Raw genomic sequence first — 13,434 nt, forward strand, 5'->3', positions numbered from 1 at the left:
CCGCTCTCGGCCAGATTTATTGCAGTTTTGACACTGTTTTCCTGGTGTATCCAGTGAGATGACATAATCCTTTGCTTCTGGCCATTGTGTGTGATCCACATGTGGAACGGGACCCTCAGTGATGTCTTCTGAGTCTGATGTGACTTTTTACTGGAGATCCTTCTCTTCTGTCACCTAATGGGTTCTCATGGTGGGGCTGACTTTGTGCTCTTCCTGCGTTTGGATGGGGTTGTGGAAAATGCATAAGGTGGAGTTCGGACCACTTGGGAGTTGCTAATGTTTTCTGAGATTCCGTGGTTCCGTCTCTTCCCAGCTCAGCCCTCGCACACAATGTGCCGTTTTATAAGCACAGCTGTTCTCACTGTGACGATATCAGAAAAGATTTCTATTACATGGAGAAAATTGAAGAAATTCCCTCCGATCTAGGCGTCTATCACGGGACGAGTCTGCAGTAGGATCGCCCAGACAGAACACTTAGCAGTATATTTGGAGCTGATGCTGCTGACTTAGACACGTTGATTTCTTATTGTTATCGTTTGCCTTTGGTAGTTTATCCCCAATTTTGTGATCATATCTGCAGTATTCCTAAGCGCTCTGATGCCTTTTTATAAAAGATCAGTCCGGCCTCGTTCCACATGGGCAGGGCCACCTTTTGGTTCACGATTAACGTTGGAAAAAATCAAGTTGGCAGATGTTGGCGCACATTCAGTTATTGTAAAGTGCCTAAGAGGGCAGAGACGTTTGCCAACCTTCCATAGGTATCCTCTGCCAAGGAGCTACAGTACAGAAGATGTTGGGTTTATAGCGGATGATCAGTCTGAAGACGTGAGAGGATGCCGTAGACCGTCCCCAGGTAGCCAGCTCCCAGTGAGGGAATACACTGATATTTGCCTCCGCGGCCTTATTACTTTACTCCTTCAGCTATCGGACTTGAGTCGCTTATCACTGTCAATCTTCGAGGAGCTGGAGGAGGAGATGTTCTTATTCAATAGGAGAATTTCAGAACTTCACCGCCAGACAGGGGCAGTTTACTGGAGACTTTTCCATATCGGGCAGAAGCGGACAGCAGCGAGGACCCGCAGCCTTCTCCAAGGTGAGCAGATACTTCATAGAGCCTTCATATTGACCGCACAGAGGTGAAGGTGTCATCTTGGCCTCTGCCTGCCGTGTGTCTGCATGCTGCCCATCTACAGACTTGTATCTGTCGGTCGGTGACGTCTTCTCTGCAGATGTCTTTGTCACATAGTTGTAAGGTTCACCACTGGTTTCTATTTTATTTCTCTTGCTTTAAAGACTTTGCTAAGATAACATTGCTGTTTCCAAGCAAATTCTGTTTAGCCAAGGAAGGTGGACGAACGAGACCGGGTAACAACCAATCACTAAAATGATGCACAACTGATATTTATAAAGACTATTTAATCACAAACATACGATTATAAAATTACAAGAAAAAATGGAAACAAATCAGAAAAGAGCAAAACACATGATATGAGGGCGTAAAGAAGCATCTCTTCTACTTTACACACCCTCACGTCTTGTATTTTGCTCTTTTTCCAATCTGTTTCCCTTTTTTCTTACAATTTTATAATCGTATGTTTGTAATTAAATACAATATTTATAAATATAGGTTATGTTTCTTTTTGATGTTGGGTTGTGACTGCTCCTGTGCTGCGGTCGCATCAGCTGGGAACGTCGATTGCTGGAACAGTGACATCCATATCTTATTTATTATGCGTCACTGACATGTCGCCTGTTGTGAATTCTGTTGTCAAGCTCCCTCCTGTGGTCATGAATGGTACTTCGGCTGCTTCTGTCCATGGGCTTCCTCTGGTGGTTGTGAGTGGGGCTGCGGCTTCTGAGTTTCCTTCCACAGGTGATGAGGTTAATTCGTTAGCTGGCTGCTCTATTTAACTCCACTTAGATCATTGCTCCATGCCACCTGTCAATGTTCCAGTATTGGTCTAGTTCGCTCCTGGATCGTTCTTGTGACCTGTCTTCCCAGCAGAAGCTAAGTTCCTGCTTGTTTTTCTCTTGTTTGCTATTTTTCTGTCCAGCTTGCTATTTTGATTTTTGTCTTGCTTGCTGGAAGCTCTGGGACGCAGAGGGAGCGCCTCCGCACCGTGAGTCGGTGCGGAGGGTCTTTTTGCGCCCTCTGCGTGGTCTTTTTGTAGTTTTTGTGCTGACCGCAAAGTTACCTTTCCTATCCTCTGTCTGTTCAGTAAGTCGGGCCTCACTTTGCTAAATCTATTTCATCTCTGTGTTTGTAATTTCATCTTAACTCACAGTCATTATATGTGGGTGGCTGCCTTTTCCTTTGGGGAATTTCTCTGAGGCAAGGTAGGCTTTATTTTTCTATCTTTAGGGCTAGCTAGTTCCTTAGGCTGTGACGAGTTGCATAGGGAGCGTTAGGAGCAATCCACGGCTATTTCTAGTGTGTGTGATAGGATTAGGGATTGCGGTCAGCAGAGTTCCCACGTCTCAGAGCTTGTTCTGTATTATTAGTAACTATCAGGTCATTCCGTGTGCTCTATCATATTCTGCAGTTTTACGAACATCATCACTGTCCCCATTGGGGCTCACAATCTTCATGTCTGGACAGGACTGGACTGCCACGTAGACATGTGTGGTCACCAGTGGGAATCACTGAACACTTGTAGTGTATGGATGACACTTTGTGTCCATGTCAATGTGTATCATGTTCTCTGGATGACGACATCATTTCCATCGTCCTTTTTGAATCACCCTGTAATACATAATATATTTTAATGTGCAAATGTTTTTTCGGGTGTGCAAAAATGCTGCATAGCAAGAAGCTTATACAATATGTTCATAGTTTATTTTTATCAATTAACAAAATGCAAAGTGAATGAACAAAACAGAAATGTAAATCCCCCCAATACTTGCTGCGAGTGCCCTTCTTCTAGGCACATGTGTACACTGTCAAGGATTTTGTAGTCCTGTGTATGAGCAATCAAATATCGGTATGTTGAAACAGTCATGAACTAAAACCGAAACAGCTGTGTAGGACGCTTAAAACTGGGTGAGGATTAGCCAAACTCTGCTACAAAGGTGAGGTTGTGGTAGACCATTTCATGTAGAAGGCTTGAGATGATATAACCCTACTATTATCCTGTGACTGTGGAAGTACCATCTGGTTATCAATCCTAAGTTACTATGTAACACTCTAGGTGGTGCCATTTCATGTGAATAAATCCAATGTTATTTTCTGCCGCGTACCGCCATCTCCATACTGCTGCTAGGTACCTGGATATACTGCAGCAATGCTACATAATGTGGGACTAATGTCATTTGTAGTATATTTGTGAGATATCATCCAGATGTGAGACTAGAGGATATTACACCTCATGGAGTTCCGAGTGATGACGAATAGCTGGAGGGGGCAGAGGAGATACATGATGCGTCATGCATAGCGTCACTGGTTAGCTGGTTAGTAGTCTGCGGTATCACCAGAAGGCGACAGTTTTGCACTGCATAGCTGGTTAAATGGACACTGCAGTTACTGGAGGAAGACGGCCTCAGAACACTAGAGCTAGCTAGCAGTGGGGGTGAGTAAGCACCAGCCGTTACATTGCATCAGATCGGGAAATAGAGGAGCATTAAAACTCCAGACTGAACTGCAGTTATATGAGACTTGTGCCAGGTGGAGGAGGCCCGCATACCTGCAGAAGGGAGCCATCTTTAGAGGGGTGAACAACACCCCGACAGAGGGGAGCAGTGAGTTTTTTTCTGTTTGTAAGGAGTGCACCCAAATTGTCACCAACTGTTGTACCTCTATTCGAGTTTAACTGTTGTCTCGACTTGTTTAGTTATGAATCTCGTTACCTGTACACACACGCACACTCATCAGCGCCATTAATGCCACAACATTGTACCGGTATTATCATCACTGTCCCCATTGGGGCTCACAATCTAAATTCTCTGTCAGTCATTGCAGTGTGGGAGGAAACCAGGGAACCTGGAGGAAACCCATGCAAACACGGAGAGAACATGCAAACTCATTCAGATGTTGTCTTTGGTGGGATTAGAACCCAGGACCCCAGATCTGCAGCGCTAACCACTGAGCCACCATGCACCATGCTTACCACTGAGCCCCTGTGCTGCTTAACTTTTGGGAGCTGGCTGTCAATCAGCATGACATCTGCAGTCGGCCTATCGGCAGAGCAGCCCAGAAGAGGAAGAGCTGCTATGTTGACTTACAGCAGCTGAATCACCGTCAGGAGCGGTCAATGACAGCTTGGTGCTGGGGAGAACAGGCAGGTAGATGGTAACTACCTGCCTGCTAGCTTTTAGGTCCATAGTAAAAAAAAAAATGTCCTGGATAACCCCTTAAATTCTATATATGTATATAAAGCTTCCCCAGACTGGTGTTTCACTGGTTAGGCCCAGTCCCGTTGTCTGCCCTTACTCACGCTGTCAACATTGACACATGGTAAGGTTTTAATATTAGACAGTGTAGGACCGTCATGATCAGAGTTACCGTGTCTTGGTAGGATGGCTTTTATGCTATTGTTTTAAATCATAAACAGTATTACTAAAAACTCTGTTATTTAGATGCACTTTTTGCCTTTTATTTACTTAGTTACAGCAGGGTTTTTGCTTTTTTTTCTCTTGTAGGTTTCATATGTTCTATGGCCAATGTGAACATGCACTTATGAGCTGTATGTATACCAACTCAAGTGAAGCTCAATTTTTGTGTTTTTTCTAGGTATCCTTTGTAGTATCAGTATTTGTACTTTCAGCAGGCAACAAGCCAGTACAAGGCATGGGAAAGGATGTGTAAAAACATTCAGTTTCCCGATTAATGTGGTCGGTTTCCAAAGCAAGCAGTAGTTGCAGAGAATATCTCAAACCAGATTTTTTTTCCCTATAAACAGAATAATGTCCATTCCACAAAGCTGTTACTTGAGTTACCCCTTCCTGTGTTCATCTTCCTGACAAGTGTCACTTTACATGGTCCTGACTCTGGAAAGCTTCAATGGATCCCACTGATTCTGAGATTTGTGTTTTAGAACACGTTGTTCTTCATGTTTGTGTTAAATTTACAATTTTTAAACCTTAAGTTTTGATGCCCTTAAAACAGAAATGTCATACTACATAAAAAGACAAATATTATTTCCCACATGTCTACTTTACATCAGCATGATTTTGGAAACAATTTTTTTTGTTGTTATGAAGTTATAAGGGTTAAAAGTTGACCAGCGATCTCTCATTTTTACAAAACCATTTTTTTAGGGACCATCTCACATTTAAAGTCACTTTGAGGGGTGTACATGACAGAAAATACCCAAAAGTGACACCATTATAAAAACTGCACCCCTCAAGCTGATCAAAACCACATCCAAGAAGTTAATTAACCCTTTGCGTGCTTCACAGGAATTGAAGCAATGTGGAAGGAAAAAATGAACATTTAACTTTTTTCACAAACATTTTCTTTCAGAACCAATTTTTGTTATTTTCACAAATGTAAAAAGATGACCTGTTGAAGCACAATGTAAGCGTGAAACGATCGCCGTCTGTATTGGCTCCACCGTTTTATCTGCCTGCTGTTGGTATGATGATGCCACAATAAAGGATTTTGTTGCATGGGACGGTATGTGCCAATCCGCTTTCTTCTTTATGGACATACAGATTATCTTTCTTTGGAAGTGGCACCCTTAATCCCTGGTGTGTGTGCAACTTCATTGACCCGAGGTCATACAGCTGTGCCTTCATCCTGCCTCTCTCCAATGGTATGTGAGTTGCATCTCAGACAGATGTCTGTCCAGCCTCTGTGTGGAGACTTCCATTGAAGGAGAATTCACCACCTCTCATGGCCGCCTGTCCACTTATTGATCACCCTAACTATCAAAAAGTTTCTAATATCGAATTTGTATCTTCTCCCTTTCAGTTTCATTCCCTTGCTTCTCGTGTTTCCATGTGCAAATGAGAATAATGATGATCTCTGTACACGGTGACAGCCCTTCAGATATTTAGACAGCTATTTAGTCTTCTTTTAGCCTTCTTTTTTGCAAGCTAAGCATTGCCAGATCCTTTAACCATTCCTCATAGGACATAGTTTGCAGACCAGTCACCATCCTGGTAGCTCTCAGACCAAGGAGGAGTATAGGGGGATAATTACTTCATGTGATCTAGACTCTATGCTTCTCTTAATACATCCTAGAACTGTGCTTTCCTTTTTTGCTGCTGCATCACACTGTTGACTCATGTGCAGTCTGTGATCTATTAGTATACCCAAGTCTTTTTCACACGTGCTGTGGCTTAGTTCTATTCATCCCATTCTGTAGATGTAATTTTAGTATTTCTTGCTCAGATGTAGAATCTTGCATTTTTTTCCTGTTAGAATGGTATTTATTAGTTGCTACCCATTGTTCATGTTTATCTAGATCCTTCTAAATCCTTTCTCTGCCTTCTCTAGTATTACCTATCCCTCCTAGCTTTGCATCGTCTGCAAATATTATCAGTTTACCTTCAGTTCCCTTATCTTGATCACTTATAAAAATGTTGAACAACACTGGGGCCAAGACAGAGCCTTATGGTACCCTACTTGAAACACTCTTCTAACTGGATGTGGAACAATTTATTACCGCTCTTTGAGTACGATCACTGAGACAGTTATGAATCCACTTAACTGTAGCCTTGTCAATCGCATACCTGGTCATTTTTTTCAATACGAATAGTATGAGATACTTTATCAAATGCTTTGCTTTGGCCATTTCCTTGATCCACCCAGTCAGTGATTCCATAATAGAAGGAAATTAGATTAGTCTGGCTGATACAAACCTATGCTGGCTCTGGTTAATTACTCTATTCTTATCCAAGTACTTACATACATGCTGTTTAATAATTTGTTCAAATATCTTTACTGGTATAGAAGTAAGGCTCACTGGCCTGAAATTCCCTGGCTCCTTCTTCTTTGCCTTTTTGAAGATAGTGACAACATTTACCCTTCTCCAATCTTCTGGGACTTCTCCTGTTCTCCAGGATTTCTTTGGTACCTAGGATGCAATTCTCTGGATCAGGATATTTACATTCATTTATATTAGCTAAGTGTTCCCTCACCATCTCTCTGTTTATGGATAGTGTGGATTGTTATATTCCTTCGATGACTCTGTGAAGATCAATGGATGTTACAATTGCTTTCTTAGAGAACGCAGATGCAAAGTAGGAATTTAAAAGTTCAGCCTTCTCAACATTATCCTGTAAAAATCCTACAGCATCTTTGACTTTTCTTTTGCTTTTGACAAACCCCCCAAATCCTTTTTATACTGCTTTTGGTCTCTCTTGGCATGGTGGCTCAGTGTTTAGCATTGCAGCCTTGCAGCACTGGAGTACTGGGTTCAAATCCCACAAAGGTCAACATCTACAAAAGAGTTTGTATGTTCTCCCCATGTTTGCGTGGGTTTCCTCTGGGTACTCAGGTTTCCTCCCACATTTCAAAGACATACTAACAGGGAATTTAGATTGTGAGCCCCATCAGGGACAGCGATGATAATGTGTGCAAACTGTAAAACACTGTGGAATAGGTTAGCGCTTTATAAAAATAAAGATTATTATTTACTAGCTGAAGAGCCCGGCGTTGCCCCGGCATAGTAACTAACTAAGGTTAGTTATAACAAATTATAATGATTATATTGCACATAAAAAACATTTCACATCATATATTCAACACTACAGATTTTCAACACAAATTACCCAAATATTGATAGTATTTCATTTTCAACTCATTCAACAGCCTTTTGATAAACATTTTTGGTTTTTTTCTTCCGGTGCAAAGATGAACAGATTTTTGGCAGTTCCAACTCGTAAACATGTCGCTGTTGAACATAGCAATGGTACACAGAACACAACCGGCGCCATTTTGTTGAAGCAAAAGTTTTTTTTAACACAATATTAAGGGGCTTTATTTCACCTGCACCTCACGCTCCTTTTTACCAAGCCTCCTCCTGCACCTCATGCTTCTCCTTTATACACAGCATTTTTCTGCAGCACAGCTAATCTTCCTTTATAGCCGCCTTCTCTGACAGCACCTTACACTCCTCTTCCATATACAATTGGAAACACTTGATCCCGAGAGAAATTACACTAATTGCAATAATGCGTATCGTATACACATCCTACTTCTTCTGCAGCGCCTCACTCTTCTCTATACACAGCCTCATACTGCAGCACCTCACTTCTCTCATTTTCCCCCTCACTTCTCTCATTTTCCCATCATGCCTCTCATTTTTCCCCTCACATCTCTCATGTTCCTGCTCACTCCTCCCATTCCCCCCTCACACCTGTCATTTTCACCTCACTCCTCTCATTTTCACCTCACTCCTCTTATTTTCCCCCTCACATCTCTCATTTTCCCCCCTCACACTTGTCATTTTCACCTCACTCCTCTCATTTTCACCTCACTCCTCTCTTCCCCTCACACGTGCACAGCATTTTGTTATGAGCACAGCAGTGTAATCCATGAGGCTCCTCCCTTTCCCTTGACGTCTTCCCTCACAGGAGCAACTGCATTCTAGACACGACGGAGAAAGATGTGGCCTATGCCTGCCGCGCACTGATAGGACTATGTGGAGTGGAAGTGGCTTGATACATACATACACACACACATGCACTCAGCTTTATATATATAGATTATTATTACTGGCTTACGCTCTTCTAACTCTTGCCCTGCATTGCCTACAGGCCCGAATAGATTGAGGACGGCATGTCTCATTTGAGGAGCCTCTGACGTACCAAAACAGCGAAAATACCCACAAATGACCCCATTTTGGAAACTGCAGCAACTTGTACCACTAACATTGATTAACAGCATAAAAAAAAATATGTTGCTTATTCAGCCAACACTCGTTGATATAGTTGTGGAGGGGATAGTAGCATGCAGGTTCAAAATAATAACATACTGATAGTTTTCTTATAAGAATTATAATTAATAGTTACATATTGTTACATAGTTAATATGGATGAAAATGGATAAATGTCCATCAAGTTCAACCGAGTGAAGGGACAGGACAAAGGGAAGGACCACAATCAAAATGCTATATCCAGCCTGCCCCAAAAGTGCAAATCTTTCCCTCCTGACTCTAATTGTTGATTCACTGGACCACACATTTAGAAAAATATCTTTATCTATTTACATAAATGTTTTTTTATTTTCTTCTAAAAACGCATCCAAGTGTTTTTTTAAACCAGCAAAGGTTCCCATTGTGATCACCTCTAGAAGTAGATTTGCCAGCATTCTCCACCAACTGGGGTAGATCGGCTCACTCGGCCGCACATGGAGGTAGACACAAGTACACTGTCTCTTTAAATCTTCTAGTTTATTAGACATGTGGCATAAACCAACGTGATGTGAAAATAAACACAGCCCTTTGGGCAAAAATAGAAAAGACAAAGCAAAGTGGTATACAGTCTCTGCATCAGCGGGGATCTGCAAACTTAGGACACTAAACAACTCACTGGTTTAGCTTCTCCTTCGTAGGAATCAAAACAATGGAGTTCATCTCTCCAGCCCCACAGAACACTGAATGCTTCTAGAGGCTGACTATTTACCCCCAGACCACACTCAGGAGTGGAGATAAGGTGGACAACCTTCCACCCGCTCTATGGTTGTCCACAAAAACCCAGCCCTTAAAATGGCCATTAACCCCTCTCAACACATAGTGTGCTGGAGGAAACTTCTGGGTTTCATATCACTGAAGCTAATAGCTCAGTAAAATGTATCTCCCCTCCTGCACTTTGCCATTCACTTTGTCAGACTGGGTTACAGCAGAGGCCACATTCTCAGCCCCCCAGTAATCAGTAAGTCATCCCTTATCAATTGGATGACGAGATGGGTGATAACCTATTTTTATCATCACTAGAACACCTTTGTTATACCTGATGAGACCATTTTGGTTCCCATCAGCACCAATGCGTTACCATGGTAGCCAAGGGCCTACTGAAGGCCCCCAACACCACCATCTTGGTACTCCTGTGAAACAGTCTGTTCTAGATAGGAGACCATGATTTTCACTATGTACTGCAATACTGTAACATAGTAACATAGTACAACCCATAGCCTAATCTAACATGCCCTAACATGTTGATCCAGAGGAAGGCAAAAAAAAACCCATGTGGCAAACAGTAAGCTCCACTTTGGGGAAAAAAATTCCTTTCCAACTCCACATGCAGCAATCAGACTAGTTCCCTGGATCAACGCACTATCAAGGAATCTAGCGTATATACCCTGCAACATTATACTTTTCAAGAAAGGTATCCAATCCCCTCTTAAATTTTAGTAATGAATCACTCATTACAACATCATACGGCAGAGAGTTCCATAGTCTCACTGCTCTTACAGTAAAGAACCCGCATCTGTTATTATTCCTAAACCTTCTTTCCTCCAGAAGTAGAGGATGCCCTCTTGTCCCTGTCTCAGGTCTATGATTAAAAAGATCATCAGAAAGGTCTTTGTACTGTCCCCTCATATATTTATACATTAAAATAAGATCACCCCTTAGTCTTCGTTTTTCCAAACTAAATAGCCCCAAGTGTAATAACCTATCTTGGTATTGCAGACCCCCCAGTCCTCTAATAACCTTGGTCGCTCTTCTCTGCACCCGCTCCAGTTCCGCTATGTCTTTCTTAAACACCGGAGACCAGAACTGTGCACAGTATTCTAAGTGTGGTCGAACTAGTGACTTTAATAGAGGTAAAATTATATTCTCCTCATGAGCATCTATGCCTCTTTTAATGCATCCCATTATTTGATTTGCCTTTGTAGCAGCTGCCTGACACTGGCCACTGAATATGAGTTTGTCATCCACCCATACTCCCAGGTCTTTTTCATTGACGGTTTTGCCCAGAGTTTTAGAATTAAGCACATAATTATACATCTTATTACTTCTACCCAAGTGCATGACCTTACATTTATCCCCATTAAAGCTCATTTTCCATTTATCAGCCCAAGCTTCTAGTTTACATAAATCATCCTGTAATATAAAATTGTCCTCCTCTGTATTGATTACCCTACAGAGTTTAGTGTAGAAGAAAGTCCGAATAAAGTAGTGTATAGTGTAGTCTGAAGAAAGAGATTATACAATCACACGTTCAGTCCACCAAGAGAAAAGTTTTCAGAAATCTATAATAAATAACATTTTGAATGGCCTCCCCAGTCCCCAATGAAAAATAGAGAGATAAAGAAAATAAACTTACAACATATGTGGTACTGCCTCGTCCAAAAAAGTCTGATCTATAAAAATCTAAAATCAATTAAAAAATAAATAAAAAAATAAAATTGAAACTTTTTCGATTACTGCCCTCTTTTGCCAAAGATGCAATAAAAAGTAATCAAAATGATGTATGTGTAGGGAGGAAAACCAAGTTGATGGTCTCTCCTGCATATCTGGGCCGGAACTGTCAGGGCTGTCATCAGTGTTGCAGGGGGAAGAGATTACTGACCGGAGCAGTACAGGGCACCTGACTGATGGGGGCGGGTCGGACTTAAATAGCAGTTTGAGCGGGAAGACAGGACACTTGGCAGGGACTGAGCTTGTGAGTAGTAAGACAGTTCTTCATGGACCTACGCCCGCTAGCTGTGCCTATACGCCTATATCCCCGTCTAGCCAGACTGCCGACGCTTCCTACCCTCAGCCCAGAGAGACTTCCTCCCCAGGCAGTGACCAGGATAGAGTACGGACCTTCGCTCCGCTCACCACCGTGGAGGCACCACTTAGTGCCATCCGTGCGGTGCCTGCTGAGGACTGGCCCATGCCTGTGGTGTGTCTGGACTGTGTGCTCCAACTGCGGCCTTGCTTACTGAACTCTCTGCTTCTTCTTCTGTGCCACCAACCATCACCTCTGGCTCACCTTGTGCACGGATCAGGAGATCGCGCGCCAAAGAACCCGGAGGATCCATCGTCACAAGGAGAAGTGCATCGCTCATCTGTGGGACCGGATCGGAGACATGTCTCGCCACCCGAGGCCCCGCCGTTGAATCTTCCAGCCACCTTCCTCCAGCACGCACAGACTGATAAGTTAACCTTTTACTTTCTATTGCATTTAACTTCCCCCCCATCCTCCAATCACATTCCTTGCCCCCCTGCCTGTACAATTACTGTTGTTATACATAAAGAACCTGTTAACCCTTGTTCTGCCTCCTGTGTGTCACTGAATCCTACGCACCTGCTAGCATCCTACATATGTTCCTCAAAATGTATGTACAGAATGGCGAGTACTGGTCTACAGGGTATTCAGTGGTCAGACATGACTGACTGGATAGAACCAAACTAACTTCCATGAAGGAAAGTATTATTATATTTAATCAACATCATAACCATAAAGCGTTATTCCAATCCGGACAATTATTAGATAAATAATAAAATAGAAATAAAACCATAGAAATAAAATTCTGATCCATACTGCCTGAGATTGTGCAGCCAGGCTCTCTTCCATACTGCCTTCCATGCAGCTAGGCTCTTGTCTATACTGCCTGCGATTATGAAGCCAGGCTCTGATCCATACTGCCTGCAATTGTGCAGCTAGACTCTAGTCCATACAGCCTGCAATTGTGCAGCCAGGCTCTGATCCATACTGCCTGCGATTGTGAAACCAGCCTCTGATCCATACTGCCTGCGATTGTGTAGCCAAGATCTGATCCATACTGCCTGCAATTGTAAAGACAAACTTTGGTCCATACTGCCTGAGATCGTTCAGCCAGGCTCTGGTACAAACTGCCTGCGATTGTGCAGCCAGGCTCTTCTCCATACTGCTTGTGATTGTGCAGCCAGGCTCTAATCCATACTGCCTGCGATTATGCAGCCAGACTCTGATCCATACTGCCTGCAATTGTGCAGCCAGGCTCTGGTCCATACTACCTGAGATTGTGCAGCCAGGCTCTGGTTCGTTCTGCCTGCGGTTTGGGCAGCAAGGCTCTGGTTCATACTGTCTGCGGTTTGGGCGGCCAGGCTCTGGTTTGTACTGCCTGCAGTTTGGGCAGCTAGGCTCTGGTTCATACTGCCTGCAGTTTGGGCAGCTAGGATCTTGTTCATACTGCCTGTGGTTTGGGCAGCCAGGCTCTGGTTCATACTGCCTGCGGTTTGGGCAGCCAGGCTCTGGTTCATACTGCCTGTGGTTTGGGCAGCCAGATTCTAGTCCATACTGCCTGCGATTGTATAGCCAGGCTCTGATCCATACTGCCTGCAATTGTAAAGACAAACTATAGTCCATACTGCCTGAGATCGTTCAGCCAGGCTCTGGTCCATACTGCCTGAGATCGTTCAGCCAGGCTCTGGTCCATACTGCCTGAGATCGTGCAGCCAGGCTCTGGTTCTTACTGCCTGCGATTGTGCAGCCAGGCTCTTCTCCATACTGCTTGCGATTGTGCAGCCAGGCTCCAATCCATACTGCCTGCGTTTGTGCAGCCAGGCTCTGGTCCAT

Source organism: Ranitomeya imitator, chromosome 2, assembly GCF_032444005.1.
Source record: "Ranitomeya imitator isolate aRanImi1 chromosome 2, aRanImi1.pri, whole genome shotgun sequence".
Classification (NCBI taxonomy): domain Eukaryota; kingdom Metazoa; phylum Chordata; class Amphibia; order Anura; family Dendrobatidae; genus Ranitomeya; species Ranitomeya imitator.